We start from the raw sequence: 20,313 nt of genomic DNA on the forward strand, positions 1-20,313 counted from the left end.
GTGGCTCAGAGCCGCCTTTCAGATCAGGGGGCTGCCCCCCGGGGCGCTGCTGGCAGCACGCACGCCATGACCCAGCCGGGGTCTCTTGGGAAGCGGGCTGCTGCTGGCTCACACGGGACATCGGCAGCTAAAAGTGCTGCAGTGCATCCGGCTCAGTAGCAGCCCGTGGCCTCCCAGCTGCCCTTGTGCGGGCTGTGCTCTCCCCTCCGCCTATGCCAGCGGATTGGAGCTAGAGCAAATCCCACAGAAATCTCTGCCAGGAAGCAGTATATTGACAGACTAGGGCTGGAGCAGTATTAATAATTCTGCTGAATGAAAGCAAAATCCATAACCACTGGGTTAGAAATGAATAGTTTAATTAGGTGGGACTGCACAAAATAAATGGGCTTTGACCTTCCAGTGATGTTTGGCTGCTTTCAGTTTAAGGCTTCAGCTGCTCAAAATGACACGTTTCAATGATCTGTTTTCTTTGGAATTTGAGCAACCTAAAAGCTTTTGAACATCTTCACATACCAGGAAAAGTAAAAATGTTCCAAAATACCTGGTTTGAGATAAAAATCTTTTTGGTTTTGGGAGAAGTATTCTGATGCTGTACTAGGCAGAGTGTGTCTTTTTGTTTCTCGTATGTCTTAAGAGTGGAAACCATTCCATTACTTTTTTCCCATTCCATACTTTCCTTCCTGCTCCTCATAAATTCAGTACGTCTTTACAAAACAGCCTTGTGAAAGAACACGCTTCAGCAAAGAATAGCCACAATTATTCCGGGCAGCTCCAGATCTTACTTTATTGCCACACTTGTTATAGAGGGAATATATTTTACCTCCCTGTTCAGAACCTGGAGCCTGGAGAAGAAAAGGGAACTAGTAGGTCATAGGCTCTGGGCTGTGAAGAAGAGAAGTATTGGTTTTGGCATCGTCTGTCCTCTTGTAGTGCTCTGTATGTTTTGTTTCAGAGACTGCTGGGTGACAGACTGGGACTATCTGATAGTAGCTTGGCTATGTGGGACAGTACTGCCTAACATGGTGATACTCAGATATCAAGCTGTGGGTGTAAACGGACTGCCAGGGAGGTACCCAATCCTTCCCAAAGGTCAGGAACAAGGGGCTGAGAGTGCTGCGGGAGTGGTTGGCTGTGTTTACTTCCTCTGAAGCATGAGCCCTTGGCTGATGCTAGAAATACGATATTGGATTAGACAGATTGATGGTCCAGTGTTGTATGGCAAATCCTATGTAAAGGGCATCAGTTGATGTCTATATGGTATTTTGAACATACAGAATAGTCCATAAATGACGACTCCTATTATTTCATGACAAACAAAAAATAAGTAGTCATATAAGCATGCCTGAGGCCCCAAAGGAAGTGTTGTGGTTTTTATTAGAGTTTAACATGGTTACAGAAAGATGTATGTATTAATGAGAATTAAGGAAACAAAATATAGCATAGCAATGACAAAGTACCTCCAAATATTTTAAAATGTTAATGACCTGAACCTGAGAATGTGAAACACAACAGTGGGGGCCCATTTTAGGTTCCTCGGAGGGAGGATTTGACAGGAAATGTACCTTTTAAGGTACATGAACACTCTGAGCACAAGGAGCAATGTGGTAGTCTTCTCACAGCTCTTTTCAGCAGTGTGTAGTTTTCTGACCTTTTCCTCCTGATTCAGGGGAGCTGTGCCAGTGAGTCAAAACAGAGCAGCATGAAAACATGGAGGGGCCACGGCAAAAAACTAACTCACGCAAGATTTCACAACAGAGCAGCTGTGTAAATATACAGGTTTTTGTGCATCTCCAGCTCCCACTTTCTTCCTTCCTGCCTTAAGGCATGTTTTCCGGACAACCACAGAGCTTTTTCCTGCTTTTTGGTTCTAAAGTGCTTACAAGGGGAGTATTATTTATAGGGAATGATTTAGCACGTAGAGAATTCATCTCTTACCTCAGATCAAGTGATGGTAAGCTATTTCTATAGCCTATTATGGGCTTTTACTAGGAATGATCAGTATATTATTACAGCAAAACAGGAGGTAAAGTAACCGCCCTCCAGTAAGGCTACTTATACTCCCCACCCCCACCCCATGTAAGAGGGAGAAGAGCTCATTCTACATGGCAAAATATGATTTAGCAGATCTACAGAAGACAAGTGTTAATCCAAGGAAGAGAGAGGGAAAGAGATCTGTCTTGATTCCCTGCATGTACCGTTGGATAAAGAAGTACTGCCTTGGAAGGGGCAAGGGGCCATAAATGACAGCTGGAGAGAGAGGAGTGGCAGGAAGGTGTAGACCTTCCCTCCTCAAATGCACACACCAAACCCCATTAACGTGCTCTCCTCCTGTGCAGTGCCTCAGCCTTGGATCTTCCAGTCAACCACCCAGTCTGTCCCTGCTGGTGATCCACCGCAGAATGGAGCTAGGTGTGGCTCGCCTTTCGAAAGGCCTGCCACCAGCAGGATCTTCACTGGGGAGGAGCTGAAGGGGCTGTCAGCAGCTAAGTGTAAGAGATGGGACAAGAAATGGGCCGGCAGATGGGCACCTTCTGAGACGGCAGCTCCTGAAGGGCTCCGCACAGCTTTCATGATGCTGTGGTATATCCACGATGACATACAATTCGCAGAGCCTCCCCCCATCCAAGTTCTGATGATTCGCAGCCACAGCAAACACTGGCCCTCCAGCAGTCCAACAGTCGATGCACTTCTCAGTTAACACATTTAGCCTGGGAATAAGGAGTTGAAAAAAACCAAACAACAGCTTGGCACATCTAACCCAGCATTCTCCCCTGCTGCTGAAGAGATGTCCCTACTTCCCGGAAAGCAGCAACAGGTCATGGAAAGGCTCTATCCACCTTTGTTTATGGACTTTGTTCATTGTTTAACATATGGGGACAAGTGCCATGTTTATTTGCAGCAATATAGCACATGGGGAAGTATGCAGCACACAATGGGGACAAGTTTGCATCTTTTTGCAGGCCTGGAACAATTTCAGTTGCTGTTTGCAGTGGGTTTTGTGAAGGTTGGTCATTCGGAAGTCTTCTGATTAGTTTGCCCAGTTTTTCCCACACCCGGAGGAGGCCCATGCCCAGCTATCCATCCTACCTGTGGCTGCAGCCATGTACTGCTTCCATTCTTGGCGAGCGCCATCTCTTTATGAATTGCCTGCTTTTTCCTGCCCCTCTCAGCCTCGCCGTGTTTGTCCCCCCGCAGATTGCTCAAAACGCTGCCCTGCTCTCCCAGTGCATATCCAGCTCTTGCCCTCCCTTCCCTTCCCCTTCCTGTCTCTCTCCCGTTTCTGTCCCCGCTCCACCTCGGCCCAACCTGCTGAATCAACCACTGAAACCCCCCCGAGGTCCACAAAAAAAAAAAAAAAAAAAAGAAAAAGAAAAAGAAAAAAAAAGTCCGTATAAAAGAAAACAGGCCTCTGGAGAGAACCGAGCAGCGCCCTCAAAACGCAGAGCACCCCCCCCCCGCCCCCGAGCCGGCGCACGGAGCCCGGCAGCCGCGAGGAGGCGGGGGGGCCGCGGGCCTCCGTCCGTCCCGGGCGCTGCCGCCGCCGGCCTCCCCCTCGCTCCCTTTCCCCGGCGGGAAGCCGCGCGCCCAGCGCCCGCGCGGCCCAACGGCCGCCGCCAACGGCCGCGCGGCGGCAGAGGCGCTGCCTCGGCGCGGCGCGCAGCCAGAGCGCCCCCGCGGGCCGCGCCGCCGCAACAGCGCCCGGCGGGGAGTGGCGGGGGGGGAGGGGCCGGAGCCGCGCGCAGCGGAGCCGCCCCCGCTCGGCTCCTTTAAGCCTGGCCCCGCCCCGCTCCGCCTGCCCCGGCCGGCGGCGCGCGAGGCGGGGCGGGCCCGGCGGCGGTGGTGGCGAGGCCGGGGCGTTGGGCTGGCGAGACGCTGGGGCGGCCGGGGCGCGCGGCGCGGACGTGCGAGCCCCGAGCGCTGCGGCAGAGCGGCCCCCGCGCCCGGCCCGGCTCCGCGGGCCGCGCCGCAGCGCCCGCCCGGAGGGGAGGAGGCCAGGGGCCGGCGTCGCCCCGCTACCTGCCGCCGGTGAGCCGCTCGCGGGGGGTCCGCGGGCCCGCGGCCGCTTCCGCCGGGCTGTGGGAGCGGCGGCGGGGGCAGCCGGGCCTGGCGGTGGCCCCGCCGGGCGGTGCGTCGGGACTTGCTTCCCCTCCGGCGGGTGTTCGGCCTCGCCGCCGGCTGCGGCGCTGGGGAGGCCGCCGGGCGGGTCCCTCCGGGCCGCGGGCGGGAGGCGGCGGCGGGCGCAGCCCCGCTGCGCGGAGCTCGGCGGAGGCGCGGGTGCGCGGGGCCCCGCGGCAGCCGGTCGCCGGCCCCTCGCTGCGGCAGCGGGCGCTCTTGGTAAGGGGGAGGCGGTGTGGGTGTCCCCCCCACCCCGCCCCCGCGAAGGGAAATGGCACTCGGCCTCCCTGAGGTCCGAAGATAGATATAGATATATAGAGAGAGATATATGTATGCGTGTATATATGAATGTATGTAATGAAAAACTGCAGTGGAAATCTGTCCCCGACTTAAGTCTGTATTTGGCTTTCTACGCAGTTCCGTTACGTAATGCCGGTTGTGGTACTAAAATCTCTCTCTTCACATAAATGACTGATCGATAACGATAGCTGAGTTGAATTTTCTTAGAGGGTTGCGGTCCTTACACCGGCTGCTCAGGTTTTTCGCTGCCGCGCCCCCCCCCCCCCCCCCCCCCTTGGTGTGGGATGAGCCTCGAGGCTGCTGAAACTCTGACGGCTACAACCAAGAAACATCCCTTGCCTTTCTTTTTGTTTTTTCCTTTCATAGAGATTATGGATGCACGCAGGGACACTGATGGAAAATACTATGTGATATTAAGGTATTAGCAAAGGCGTTGCTGCAAAATGGTTTAATATGAGGAACTTTTGTGTGTGTTAGGGTGTCCTTTGATTTCTCATTTGTTGTGCTGTATTAGTGCCTAGAGGTCAGGACTTCCCTGCCTTTGCAGGAGAGCAGTGCTTAGGCTGAATCTGTACGTGTGTATAACAAGTCGGTCATAAATCCTCTGAAGAGGATCTTCTGAAGAATCTGGCACTCAAATATAACAGCACTGTCTTTCTGAGAACTGAAAAGCGAAAGTGGTGGTAAGCTTACCTAAGGTTGAGTAAGAGATACCATAATAAATAGTTCACATCTCTAATAAGTGTCACTTTTTAAAGTTGCATTAAGGAAATTTTTAAAAAACTGTCAGTGTTCTTTTAAAGTAGATCAATGCAAATACAGTAGTTCCGACTAGGCTTATTTTCAAGGGGATTACATTGTTATTGCGAATGTATTGGGTCTTAATAGTTACTGGAATGTGGATTTTCCTTGATGGTGGAAGGATGTGGGAGGAGGTAAACATGTAAATTAAAAATATCCTCAAGTTGTCTTTGGAATTGTCAAGAGCTAAACTGAGCTGACAAACAGAGGATTTGCACTTGTCTGGTTGTGCTTCCTAGTGGCTTTTTATGTGTGTTCCCATAAATGCTATTATGTAATGGTGCTTCTCTTGGCAGGAGTCTCTATTGTCACAGTAATTCCTGAGGTTTCTGGAGAGACACAGTTTGTTCAGGAGAGTCGCAGTAAGAACAATGGGAAGAAAAGTTCTTAGGAGGTTTTAACCTCTTTAATTTTTTACGTAGTAGGACTAAGTTCAAAGCATCTGAATCTTCTCAAAAATATATTTACTATCCTCTGTTCAGCCTTTTCTTTTTCTCCTAGACTGCGCTATAGGTATCAGATACCAGCTTACATCACGTTGCCTCTCACTTAATAATAGTGATTTTTATACTTCTCTTTTTTTCCCCCCTCTTCCTCTAAATAAAAGCAGAAGTGAAATAGTTAACTGTTACTCAGAAATTAGAGATAATGAGGAAAGGGGACTCTCCCCAGTCTGCACCTCTAGCTAGGATTTGTCTGTATATGTCAAAGGGAGGCAAAATACCTAAGCAGAAAATGATTTGCATGTTAAACACCAGTGCTTGAGGACCAGTGGTTTTCTGTCTGCAGTTCATGGTTGATTTGTTCCCCCCTTCCCCTTCCAGGTGTCTTAAAGCTGTTTGCATATCTGCCTCCTTTTTTTTCTATTTCTTTCCATGTCCTGTCACATTTTTCTGTATATTTCTATACAGAGTTAACAGTTCTTTACAGTATCGTAGTCTGCTGGCTAGTTGTGACACTGGAAGTTCTACTGATCACACTTCTGTCTTTTTGTAACTTGCATACTGTTCCTGGTAATGGTTCTGCAAACAGAAGTTTAAAGAAGAAAATAACTTCTTTTTTAGCTTGGAGATTCACCTGCCCTCTAATCAGCTCTTCTTGTGGTCTAAATCAGTGTTAAATGGATCAATAGAGAAGAGGCTACCATTTGAATGTAGGAAGGTATGTTTCTTTACAGCAGAATTGGGCTGAAGGAAGTATGCCTGGAAGACCTGCAGTCTAATCTAAGTCACTTTTAAAATTGGAGGTGATTGTCATCACTTTATGGGATTGCACCTCATTGTAGAGCAAAGTAGCACATGACAAGGAAGCCATAACCTGCTGTTAGAAAAGTCACTGTCAAAACCCAGATACCCTCATGTTCCTACTTTCAAAGGAAGTATTTTTGTAGGCAGATGCTTCAGTGAAGTTTGAGTCTGGGAAAGTACAGAACTGGAGGCTGAGATTTCCTGACCACAGTGTGATGATAGCACAGACTTTGGTTCTGTCATCTTCTCTCTGCTTGTGATGCAAATTGGCCACCTGTGGTCTTTGAGGAGGGCCCAGTGTCCTTGAGCTGTTCTGTGTGCTGTGTCTTTGCTGAAACGGTTTCCAGGCAGCTATCAGCAGAGTTTATATTTAGTGCAGCATGTGAAGGTGGACTGAAATGGCTGCTTCAGCTCACATGAGCTGCTTGGGGAGCCAGCAAGCAATGGTTACTGAAGTCACTAAATGTTTGTCCTGCCTGTAGTGGCTTTGACTGGATTAGCTCTGTCTTGTAATTGTGCTTGTTTTCAGCTGTTTTATTCCTGCCTGGAGAGTCGCTTCAGGCCTCAGAGCAATACGCAGCAGTCTTAAAAACCTCAGTTCCTCAGCCGTGCAACCTCTTAGCTGCAGACTTGGGTGTCTGCATCTGTTCCTGTTGCATCACTTCTCCTTTTTATCAGTGTACACACCACAGACAGCTACCTACTGCCATACCACACCTGAATACATTTCTCAGTTGGTGTGCTCTTATGGGAAAGCAAGTGTAAGCTGTTGGCCTCTGTCAGTCCAGGAAGGTTTGACACTGCACCCAGTGTCTGCATCAGGCCACTGCTGGCTTTTTCCCTCCTTTCAAAAGTTGTATGTCTTTCTGCTAATCTGAGATCCTCCAAGAGAAGCCGGTTACCTGCAGATGTCTCTATGAAAGGTTGGTTACTTGGAAGTCCTGCTCTAGGATTTGCCAATCTGCTTTCTGTAGCTCACGCTGCCTGGCATGAGGACTGCCTGTAGCTCCCCTGCCTGCTGAGCCACTTGTAGGCTGTTATAACCAGCTGATCCCAGCTGATCAGGCTTAGCTGGAAGGGAGATGATCTTTCACTAGCAGGGCTGGGCTCACTCTCTTTAAAGACCAGGGAGGCAGCAGGGATTGAATCCTATTTTAAGAGTATGTAAATAGAAACATGCAGGCATTTCCTAGAACAGGAAGAGGGAAAACTTAACCCATATGTAACAAAGTTGTTTGCTCATAATGTGGTACCAGTTACAGAATAGACCTTTTCTAGCTAGAAATACAGTAGTCTGCAAACATTTTTATCCAATCATCTTCACAAGTGCCATGTCTTTAGAAATGACATCATACATCTTAATCGCAGTTATGAAGCTATACTGGGTGTAGACAAAATTACCCCAGGTATCTTGAGTTAACCCTCAACATGGGAGAATTAGTTAGGGACAGGTAGATGACTTTGAAATGCTGTGTATCTTTGAGTCCTTTTGTGTAGTTCACCAGGTTTTGCTTTTCAGTTCTTAGAATTTTCTCTGACTCTGGCAGTCTTGTTTGCTGAGGAGCTGAAAAAATTAATCTTAAGTTTAACCAGTGGAAATGCTTTTTATGGACTTTATAGGAAGTGAGCTTTTATATGTAGTAAAAAATATTTTCACCCAGTATTTGGATGCTGTTGGTTTTGGTACTGAATAGCAGAAGCCAGTGTTCTCTCACAGGAAGCTCAGTGTTCTCTCATGTGGCTTACTTTTTGATGCAGTCTGCAAACAGTATTTTCGGACTGAGCCTAATGATGCTAAGAAAGGGAATTTCTCTTGTAGTAATGCACCAGGCATTCTCTGGGGGCTTGTGACTTCCAGGCTGACCTATGCATGGGTTTTTTTTTGTTTTGTTTTGTTTTTGAAAGCACCTTATTTCCTCTGCTCAGAGACCAATGGAAGCCTGGTCTGTTTTGTTGTTTTGTTTCTCTTTTCAACTGATGGTATTTGTGCGTGATAATTCAGGACTGTTTAATGAAGAGGATCACACTATTGAAGAGGTGCAGGGTTGGAAAGCTAGAGATAGAAAACTGCTACCTCCTGCCCTCTGCTTCGGTTGTCCCCTTCCCCCAGTCTGTGGCTTTCTCTGCCTACGTGTTGAACAATGGGCAGGCTCTGAGAGCCGAGCACGCACTGAGAGCCTTCTCCACAGCAAAAAGGATCAATGTGCCTCATGTCACTCTGGTAATTCCCCAAGGGGAACTGCTATCCTGGCAACCAGCCCACCCAACACTAAATTTGCTTGCCCATACAAGTGAGCTTAAGTGCAATGGGATGGTCATCACCTCTACAGCCGAACCGTGTAGATGAGGCAAAATGCAGCTCTTTGAGCTGGTAGAGCACGGTAAAGTGAAACAAGCTCCTGGAAGCACTTGTATGTGGAAAAACAAATGCTGCGTGGTCTTTGTGCTATGTTCTCTGTTCGTAGGAAAACTCTCAGTCCAGCAATGTAAACTCGCATTCCACAGGAATGACTCTGATTTGCTGTGGGTACTCGAACTTGCTGGAGTGAAATATGCACCATTTTAACCTCATTCTCAGAAGTGAACCAGTTTTACAATCCTGTGTCTCCATCTCAATTTACACTTTAGAAGCTCCAGAATTATTTTGAAAACTTTATAAACGCTTTCCCTGAACTTACTTTGCTCTTGAAGTTAAATGTCTATGTGGTTTGCTGCTGTTCTTGGTTTTCTCCTGCATTGGCTTAAAGGAGTTTCATAACAAAATAGAAAGTAAAGATATCTCTGGTCACAGCTAAGCTTTCATCTTGCTTGTTTGGGGACAAAGATAGCTGAGCAGAGAAAGTTAAACTGGAATATTGGCTCTCTTTCTGCAGGACTGTAAAGGAGCATAAGTTTTAAGAGGGAAATCCTATTGATATGAGTCTTGTTGTTGTTGTTTTTTTTTTAAAAGAAAAAGAAAAAACACCCAGCACTTACCTATGTATGTGAGAAGGTGGAAGCGATGTTCTTATGCTATGTGAAAACAGACCATTAATTGGCTAAATTTGCAACTCATCTCTGATTTTCAACAGGATCTATTATGGCAGCTTACCTTGAAAGGAGCTGTAATTTGTATTTAAAGCTCTAAATGCTAATTAAATGTTTGAATGTCTCTGACATGTTTAGGATGCTTATTTTTTTTCTCCTTCTGGGTAAATAACTTCTGAAAAGTTTTCAAGAAATAGGTATTGAAACAGCTTGCACTGTAATGTGGGCTCTTCTTTGGATTTTGGAGCCCACTTCTGCCAATCATTCTCAAAAGGAATTTTATTTTTCTGACCTAGAAAGGTGCATAGTGTTGATTAAGATTCCTTCAGATGAGAAAAGGGGGGGGGGGTGGAAGATAGTGTACTGGGGATACGTGGCTCTCTAATGATGCTCCAAAATGCAAACGAAGATTGATATACAGTGAAAAAGACTTAACAGTAACTTATCCTCTGCTGTGTGAGGTTTCAAGCTATATAGAAACTGCCCCTAGAGTAGCCTGTGTAGCTTATTCCTTAGTGTTAGTAGTAACCCTTCTATGCACTAACACCAGCCTGGAAGGGTGAATGGTATTCCTGCTTTTCAGGAGATGTGTCAAAATTCCAGAACATCGCTCTGAGGGTATAAAACCTTCACTTCTCTTATCTGCTGCTGCATGTGCCATTGATGACCCAGTGGCCATGTGCAGGATCATCTTGAAAGGTTTAAACTCAACTCCTCTCAAAGGGCCCCTCACTCCTTTTGAAAGTGCAGAAAGGACATACTGCTTGGTTCAGGAGATGAAAGGTCCTATCTTTCTCCTGGGAAAATCTAGTGGTGGTGCTTTGCACCACCCAGAGCAGCATTGCAAAGAGCTGTGTGAACTTGAAATGCTGCAAACTGATTTCTGTGTAATATGCAATAAAAATATTCTGGAGACTTATCATAGGCTTTGCCCTGGCTTTCTTAGCAGAGGCTATAAAACCATACAAGCCTCATAAAAGATCCATTAAAAGCCTCTTCATGGGTATGGGGAGCAAGGTTGTATGCTCAGGGGTTGTGTGTTTTGGTAAGCAAGTGATTGCTTAATTTGAATGAGAGACACTAAGAGGAGCTTGCTAGCATTATTTTTAATTTCATTAGTTGTGAAAACCTCCATCTCAAGTCTGTTTGTTTTTGCTGGATGACCGGCTTGCAAGGCTTGCATGGTTTTGAGCCTCAAAAAATTGACACTTAACTAAGATGATGAAAAGTTTAACAACAAGGAGATCTTTAGGTTAGACAAAAATTCCTTCATTCAGCTGCACAGCTTTTACTTTTGTTTTTTTGGTTATCCCAATTTGCCTACTGCTCAGTTGGTTGCCCTGCTTTCCAAAAAGAAGGTTACCTTATTAGCAGGCATCTTTTCTTTTTAACTCTTTGACATTTAGCATTAATGCTGAATAAAATGGGGGGGCGGAATGGAGGAAGAGAGAATAAAACATGTCTGTGTTTTTTTCTGGTACCATCAAAATAAATGTGCCTTCTTCCTGTGCTTGTTTGAAAAGCATACAGTGTTTATGGCCACTAGATTTTTTTTTAATTTGTAAAAGTGTACATGTCTCTCTGGTGGTTGGACTTGACACAATTCTATCGTGTATTTCAGGTAGCCTTTTCAGAAGTTTGGCAGTTCCTTCCAAAAAAAAAAAAAACCACCTCAGAGCTTGAGTACTGCTGAAAAACTTTATCTCAATAATGCTTGAAACTGCAAAATTCTTGTACTTGAGATTTTTAAATGGGATATGTGAGGGTCGTTTTGAACACTTTGTCTTTGCGAATAACTTGTGCAGTGTGTCTTGAATGCAGATAAACATTCTGCAAGTAAGGCCTGCACCTGAACTGTATCTGTATGCCTGCCTCCTAATGACAAAATGGAACGGCTTTTGCCTTCAGCCTTATGGCTCTTTATATAACAGAGTGCATTTCTTATCCCTTGTGTATTCACAGCTGATACCTACTTTTTTGTACATCCCCAGGTATGAATCAACCTATCATCACTGAATCATCACTTTCATCTTACTAACTTGAAAACTCTTGTGTGCCAGCTTGTTAGTGTTAACACCAGATAAGATAAAAGCTAATGTAGTTATCTTTTTCCTGATTCTTTACTTTTTACACTAGTATTTTGTCCAAATGCCAGTGACTTTCCTGTAGACTAAAGTCAGAATGTGCTGCTTTCCATCTTTTTCTCCAGCAACAAGATCACCAGTGACTGCTAGCAGTCCTTCCTGTATCAAAATCTAGTATTTTAAAATCTTTTCCTTAGGTTCTGATTGCTTTATAACCATGTCTCAGCCTTTTTCCTGATATCTCTCTGTAACCTATTTTTGTGGTGTTCAAATAACATAAGCTGTTTTTTTGCTTTGTTCACACTCTTGCTACTTTTGCATTTATTATGGAAACTGTTAGAACTCCTCTACCTTCTGAAGCCGAGCTTACACGATAAACCAGCTGTATGGTCTGTTCTGTACTCCTGAACAGAAAAATGTTTTTCTTTCCCCTTTCTGCTCCTAAATGTTACCTTTGAAAACTAATCACAGAAGGGTCTTACTCTTATTTTATTCTTCAGTGGTAAGAAATCATTTGGAAACTTCTTTCAAAGACAAAGTATCAAGCTGTTTTTGGGACCTCACTTTTTTCCCCCAGCTGTAGAGCAGGGATATAGAATAAAAAAAGATCCCTCTAATGCTTTCAGCAAGGTTATCATTATCCAGTACTCTAGGGCAGTTCTACTGCTGATAGAGCTAGTGTGAGTATTAGTTCTGATGATAATCATAATGGAGATAATTCCTCTCTCTACCCCTCTTTTGCCTCAGTCATTCTAGCAGTGATGAGGTCTTTAAGCTCCTTAGCTGCTGCTCATCTTACTGTGCTGGCTTGTTGTCAGTGTTTCCTGCAACTGCTACTAGAGCACAGAAACTTAACTTGAGTTTTGAGGTCTGTCATGAGGAGTTGTCACTTAATTGTTTCGAGTATTTTTCAAATGTGCCTGACTTGTACACTTCAGCTGAATAGACACTTGGATGTGTGTATATGTACTTTTCATATCATTAAGTGAAGGAATAACTTCTGAGGCAAGAGAGATTGGACTTCAGTATAATGGCATCTCTTGCTATATGTTTGGACGAGTAACTGGAAGAAATGCAAGTAGGCATGTAGATGAAACTTAAGTGGAAGGTATTTTTCCTTCTGTCTCTCCTTTCCTTGGCCAGAGCAGGCAGACAGTACTGGTTCTCAAATGTTTTTTAAATACCCTTCTGTTCTGATCGCTACCCCTAAGCGTTCTGAAGGTTTTCGAGGGTGAATGTGTATGCAAGCTATATATTGCTCTACCTTATGCCAATGATCTCTTCCCAGTCTATAGATGAACTCAGAGAGAGGAGCTTGAAGCCTAAGCATGTAGTGGAATATGACTCTGCATGTAAAATAACACAGAAAAATAGTCCACTAAAAATATGCTTTGTCACTAAATCCTGTTTGTGACTGAAGGGGAGAGAGTGGGGGGGAGTGAGGATACAGGATGGGTCTGATGTGAAATGATCACACCAGATAAAGCTGTGAGAAAATGTCTTGGAGGTAAATCAAGAAAGGGAGGGTTGGAATGTACAGAGCTAGCCTCTGGCCTTTCCTTGGCAATATGGAGCTGATGAAAAGCCCATCCCTGTGCTTCTAAAAACAAGTCTCCTAAGAGAGCTGTTCATTTTGTGATAGTAGGCTTTCTGGGTATGAGTTTGTGGCAGTCCTCAGTGGATAATCTGTCCTGAGCCAGGCTAAACTGGCCTTCTAGTGAACTTGTATATGGGAGTCTGTAGGGTGGCTTGGCCCTCTTGAGCCTCTGCATTGAATAGAGGGACAGGAGGGATTTAGACAAGCTGAAGAGCTTCCCTAAAAGACAGATTGAGTGCATCCACTCAGCTAGCTTCTGCATATCAATGTGGTGCTCTCCTAATGTTTCATTTTGATGGATAGTTATTTTTAACACAGAATTGCAAAAGCTTGAAGTGACAGTATCAAAACTTGATTTTTTTTTTTTGCAAACTGCACAATTTTTGTCTATGCAGGCATGATGTCTAGATCAGCTGAGCTCAAAAAAAGCATGTAAAAAGATATTACGGAGGGGAGAGAAACTCTATCAGGTGGTCCCCATCTGAGGAGATTGACTTAGTGTTTGGGGTAAGGGGTCCAGACTGGAAACTTATTTTTCTGCTAGTGACCATTTAATACAAACAGGCTTGCAAAGGCACTCCAGCATGGCTTTCCAATATGAGCCTGCATGGAAGCGCAAGCTGTGGGAAGGGGGTTTATGAGTACCTCTAAACAAGAGGTTTTTTGGTAGTTACTTCCCTGATTCTGTTAACCTTATCCTGAAGGGACATCAGTATTAACTGCAGTGTGAAGCATTTTATGGGGGTTAAATGGTGGACTGGGCATGACTGCCTTTGCCTAGCACCGTTAACCCCACAGTTGCTAAATCCCAGGAAATGCTCATAAAAACAGTCCTGAAAATGACCTAAAAATAAAAACTGGAAGGCTTATGTGTTGGATTTTGTTCTTTTTTTATATATTTATATATCTACTGGCACTGGAGAATGAATGCCCTGTACTTAGAGGTATTCATATACTGTCACTTCTCAGCACCCTGTTCATCTTCTGTTACTTGAAACAATTATCCTAAGATGTTACATCTGTGTGTGAGAGACACACACACAACCTGGAGAAGTTGCAGAAAATGACATTCCTCTCCTCTGTTAGTTTTATCCTGGGAATAATAAGGAGCAAGAACAGGAGGACTGCAGAAGCATTTCTGAACAGATTCAATTGAAAGTTTCCCATAAGACCTTGAATGCTCTCTGAACTGTGCTTTCATCCATAAATATTTATGTCTGTTTCCCACTTGTCTGCTCAAACAGTTTGGAGTGTGGAAAGCCTAATACCGGAGTGCTTGTAATACTGATATCTGATCTGGTGTGGGCCTATGTTCACTGTCTCTTCAGATATGAGATTCTCCTTTGATATTTTTTCGGTCATAGCTATTTCCTTTTCAAATTGTGTGCTATAGCATGGAACTCCAGGGCATGTGTCTTTGTTGGTATTAAAAAACAAAGAAACCGATATAGAATATTCAAAATTGATCTGTTTTTCTCCCCAAATATTTTTCTTTCTGCTCCACTGGTTGGAGGCCAGAAGAGACTTCTCTGCCTGTTTATGCATGAACTGAGGGTTTGGATTCTAGAAGGGATTGGCTTGGGTTTTTTTTGCAGCATATTTTTCTTTTAATTTCAAGGTAATATGAAGACCAGCTAATGACTGACCCTCTAATGTAGCTCTGATAGAGAGGAAGGAAGATGGGTTTTTGGTGGCTGCCATATCCTGGATAGAGCATACTGTTTCATCTAAACTATGGTCATTACCCCCCCCCCCCCCCCCCCCCCGTGGAACAGACTCAGTTTAACTTTTCAGTTTTATTTATCTCTCATTGTGCTAGAGTTTCAAATTAGCATTGCTTAATCATTAACTAATAGATTATTGTAGGAACGCTGTTTGACTTTTCCTGTGACATGCAATGTGCTGCATGTAAGGCTAGGAGAGAAGAATCCCTCTGTGCCGCTGTCTCTGATAGCCTCTTGTTCCTCGGCTGATACCCTCTGGCTCTACTCTGCTCTGTAAAAGCCGGTGTGTTTTTTTGTAAAGCTTGGTGTCCTGGGGAGTGCTTGGGTAAAGGTAGTTAGTAATTTGGTGCATCTTGCTTAACCTTTGGGTTGCAAGTTGGAGTTCAGCATGACCTGAAGGTGATATTTCCCCTCTGATTGTAACTGAAAGTCAGCTGTCAGCAGGGTGTCAGGCTTCCAACTCTATGCTCTTTAAATGGGAGTTGCAGTGAGGTGACCAGGATTCAAATGAGATATATAGATTTGACTTCCTTCTCCTTTACAAGAGTGCATCCTTCAGACGAAAAGGAAGGCATGGGTAGGAATATAGGTGTTGCTAATATCCTCACTGTGTGTGTTCAAGGAAATTGCCAATATAGCTAGCCTACCCTTTCACTTAACTCACTTGTATCCTCACTTCTCTGGCCTTCCAGTTGGAAGAGCTCTGCAGTTCATCATAGTAAGCAGACTTTGGATTCCTGCAGCCTCTAGTTCAGCAAAGCTCTCCTAAGAGTCCCAAGAAAAGATGGCTATTTGTTTATTGGCAGAGTAGCTACTGATGTGTAACATACAGAGCACTTTTGGGGGCAAGGACTCACTTCTATGTTGGTAGAATGGCATGCTTATGGGAGTGTGATTCAGGGATGAGCTCATTAGCACAAAATATTCATCTGAAAAAAAAACTTGCTACAGAAATCTGTCTTTGTAAATCTCCTGCTTGAGAGGTGTGTCACCTGAGGATAAACTTGTTGCAGAATAGGTTGAAATCTATCAGTGCCTCTGTTCTTGGTTCACGTGATTTGCAGGAAACTGCTAGGTTCTCCAAAAGAACTTGAGATTTTGAACTGAAAACACAGCTCTGTGTAAAGTGTGAGGCAACACTGAGATGTGGGAAAGGAGATGTGTATTGTACTGGTAAGACTTTTGAAGGGGCCTGAACAGAAATGGAGTTGGAAAAGGAGCATTTGAGCCATTGAATGTTAATTAGATAGGAATGATATGCACCTGGACTCTGGCAATGCAGATGAGAATACTTTTAATAATGGGCCTGGTTGCGCTGTGTAAGCCACTCTGTCTCCTCTTTGGATATGGAGCCAAAGCTGATGCATGTGATGTTGGGGGCATTTGCTGTAAGTGTTAAAGGCAGCCTGTCTTTCAAGTTGAAGCAACTTTTTCTGCAGGTGAGGCTAAGGAGGAGCCAGAAAGATATTTTAAGTAGGCATTTTGAAGCTGGCGTAATTCATTAATTATGCTGGGATAAACCCATGAGTTCAAAGCTGTTTCACACTTGTACTGTGAGGGTTGCTGTTATGCCCTCAGTACTTGATGCTTGAAGAATTGCTGCAGAGATCTCCCCTCTTTGGTGAAGGAGAGAAAAGTAAGAATGTTGTAGATAGAGTATGTGGAGTCACTAAGCGAGCGTGGTTATTGGTGTGTGACGCCATCCCTGCCACCCAGGACTCTGATACGAAGAAAGGTATTTGAGCAAAGCCACAGTGGGACAGAAATGGGGGCTGGTGTCACATCAGCAGAGAGCAGGATTGAGACCACCAGAGGTATGTGCCGTTTCTGTCACCATGATCAGTGGGCATAATATAGCTTGTGCCTTTGTGAAAGGTTTTCTATCAGAAGAGTAGGAGCCTAGGGACTTCTGTAAAGTTGTCCACTTCTGTAAAGCCCCATGGTGATGGGGCTTGGACTGACTGAATTTGTCTAGCATAGATGACTGCTGAAAACTTGTACAAAAGTGGAATAGCAGACTCTGGTCATGCAACATTTTCAGGGTTGTGATGTTTCAACAGGTGAAATATAAATTTTAGGTGAACCTCAAAGAAATGTTATTTTCCTCTCCATTCTTCACTATTTTTTTTTTCTTTTTTAAAAATGTGCATTATCATGCTAGAAATTCAGACTGTCACTGCTGGTGGAGTTTGACCTAGCTCTCAGAAGAGATGGAATGTTCCTTGAGAGAGGAATTAGTTTTAGTTGTGAAAAGTTAGGGTAATTCAGGTTGGAAGGGACCTCTGGAGGTCCTTTTGACCCATCCTCCTGCTCAGAGCAGGTACTCAGGTTATGTTAATCTGGATACAAGAGGTGGATGTCTTGTGTAAAGGTTTGTGTACCTATAACAGGTGAGTGCCCCTTAGGAGACCTGCCCTCAGGAGAAATGCCAGGTTTCATTCCCAGCTAGCCAAATCATTGCTATTGGCCGGAGAATATCAGGAGCCCAGTAGCATTGGAATGGCTTCTCTGTTCAAATCCCCATTTTTCTGAGGTGAAAAGCAAGTATTCCAGGGTATACATGCCTTTCAACAGTTAAAACACTTCCATTCATTTGAATATGATGTTTTCAAACACCACTGCAGTCTGTCATCCTTTCAACTATAAGACCTGATGTGGAAGTAGGATTATTGTTTGGCTGTAGGTTTTTTCTTTAGGATGTCTTCAGCAGAAGAAGTTCTAAGTGAGTTCAACAGTGTTTAATTTGCGTTGCAATTGGAAAAAAGCTTAAATCCATATTCACCCACCCCTAGCATTTCTGTGGAGGAGACATTACTGTGGTGAGACTTGCAGTTGGATAACTTAGCTGGATTTTATAGGTAATCCTTTTGTAGCAGAGGATGAGATTCTCTGATGTCTTCTGGAATAAACACAGCTGAAATACAGAAACTAAAACTTTTATTTCTACTATTAATGACCATTTCTAGCATAATAAGGTGTAATGTGTGGCTGCTGCATGCCTTGTACTGTGGTGTGCAGCTCAGTTATGTTGTGGTTTCTCCAATATGGGCTGTCAGGCTGCCAAGTTTTCAGCTGTTTATGTAGGGTTGTGTGAGCCACTCCTTGCGGACTGAGTGGTGCATGGGAACCTATGACCTTGTACACGTGTAGGGCAGGGAAGGCTGCAGAGAGGATGAGAGTTTATGTACCATGGGTATGCGGGAGGCTGGGGGGTAGCAGACATTGACATTAGTGTAACTGGACACAGAACTCTATTCATTTAGCCATCCAGTCTCACACAAGTGCCAAACCCAGGAATGTGAGGTTGCTGCCTGACTTGGAAAGAAAAATAGGCTTAATGTGGAAATGCTGCTCTCAGTTTGAAAGTGTTAAGGTAAAGGAAGCAGAGAGGGGTCTCTACTGCTGCTGCTCAGCCAGCGACGGCCTCTGGAGTGCCTTACTGTGCCTTTGGTGGTGTTGCAGACTGTGGAGGTGCATGTTTTGCTGCAGCTGGAGTTAAGTACAGCACTGGATTTATCTAGGATGCAAATATGCTCCTCTGTTCCAGAGGAAAACTTATACATGAGTGTCTGTTGAACAAAAACACAGGATAATATCAATTTTTTGTGGCTTGAAATATGAGCTGCCTGAGGCTGAGGATGTACTTGTCTTTGTGTTGGGGGAAGGTAAATTTGGGGATCTCTTCCTGCAGTAGTATTGAGCTAGACCTAGTCTTTTTAGCATCAAACAGAATGGCTTCCTCTCAGAGCTTCATCAGGCGATATTTCAGAGCTGAAATACTTGATGTTCAGAAAATAAAAAAGGCTCTTTGCTCTGGGATTTCTGAATGCCTAATGGGCAGTGTCTACTTGAAGGGACTTGCTCAAATGGGAAATACTACCTTTGGCTGAAAAACTTCTCTACATCTGTTAATGTAAGCGTATGAAAAGTTTAGAGTGTAAAATGCTACCTCCTCCTTTCAGTTCATAGTGTACCCATTGACATGGGTACATTGATATTCCACAGAATAAATCCACTCCTTAGGGATGGAGGCTTGGCTGTGCTTCTGTTTCTCTTCTTCACACTGCATGATGTACATGAGTAACAGAGCTGCTGTGAGTCTAAAATTCAGACCATGGCAGAGCAGCTTGGCTGCATCTGTAATACCTGAAACTGCTCTTAATCTATGAAAAGAAAAGAAAAAAAAATCCTTTAGTAATTACTGGATAGGTGACAAAAATGAGGATCCAAGTGAGATGCTTTGAGGCCACCCTTAACTGCTTTTAAGCAGGAAGTAATTGTGGCTGTCCTTGCTAATGAAGTTTAATGTTGGGTCTGCAGAGCTGAGAAAGCAGGCTTGGGGAAAACAATGTTTAAGACTCCTTTTTCATCTCTCCTGTGAAAGAAGAGGCCTTTCCCTCTCAGCCTCCTTACCCTTGCCAGGGGACAAGTGTCACATGCAGAATCATTTTGTCCCCTGCCACTTCCTGCAGTCCTGTGCACATGTGTTAAGGTCACCCGTAAAAGTGCCAGTTTGCTCTGACCTGTCTTTGTTCTAAGGCTTCCATTGCTGCACAACCCAGGAGGGAGATGGGGGCACCCTCTGCAGTACCTGGATTTGGTTGATGCTGAAAAGGGTAGGATGTCCCAAGTTCCACATAGTTTAAAAATAGATTTTGTTTATTTTCTCCACAAAATCCTCCTTCTCTGAGGAAAAGTAACAAGGTTTCTGTGGTTTGGATCACTGTTTGCCACAAGCAGAATTAATGAAGCTGGACAGAAAAGTTTGTTGTGGAACTCTCTAATCTTTCCCAGTGGCTTTGGCTTAAAGCCAAGCTATAACCTTTCTGATTTCCAAGACTATCAATTTTTGTCTCCCTAGGAATTGAAAATGCACTTAATTGTGATGCTCTTGCCAGCATAAGTATTCCTCTCCACATGGGGGGAAAATAATCTAGATAGAGGATCTTACAGGAAATTGACTTTGGGTAACCTCTGGTGCCATGGGAAACCTTATATAAAGATAACTTAGGCTGTGTATGATTCCTGAGTTGGGGAAGGCCTTACAGTCAGAAGTCTGCATCCCATTTTCAGCCTCCATAGCAGGTTACTACATCACACAAGTGTGGTGTTTCTGGTGCGCTCTGGGGAAATGTGCGTCCCTTTTCTAGTGGGATCATCAGTAAATGGGATATGATGTGTGTGTGTGAGGGGGACATGGAAGAAAATGACACTAAATGCTACAAATGTTGTCAAAAGCTGACTTTTTTTAAGCATAAAGATGAGGTTTCTGGTCTTAAGATGAGACTGATGCCCACCTTCCTCAGTAAATACTTTGCTTGGCAAGAGCTGAAGGTTAAAGGAAACTCATCTCTGGGTTTCCCATCTGAGCTCTTCCACAGGTAGAGAGCTAACACCAGGCTAGATGTGTGGGTGGG

General features: G+C 44.6%; 1 protein-coding gene across 2 annotated transcripts in view; it reads left to right on the forward strand.

Moving 5' to 3' along the window:
* The first annotated feature begins 3,765 nt into the window (after window positions 1-3,765).
* SUSD6 (sushi domain containing 6) overlaps window positions 3,766-20,313 on the forward strand; it is an 89,325-nt gene continuing 72,777 nt past the window's right edge. For both annotated transcript variants that reach the window (XM_064512512.1, XM_064512513.1), the window contains exon 1: window positions 3,766-4,026. The gene's annotated coding sequence lies outside the window, so the exon portion shown is untranslated. The remainder of the gene's footprint in view (window positions 4,027-20,313) is intronic.

This window comes from Dromaius novaehollandiae, chromosome 5 (assembly GCF_036370855.1).
Source record: "Dromaius novaehollandiae isolate bDroNov1 chromosome 5, bDroNov1.hap1, whole genome shotgun sequence".
In the NCBI taxonomy this organism is placed as follows: domain Eukaryota; kingdom Metazoa; phylum Chordata; class Aves; order Casuariiformes; family Dromaiidae; genus Dromaius; species Dromaius novaehollandiae.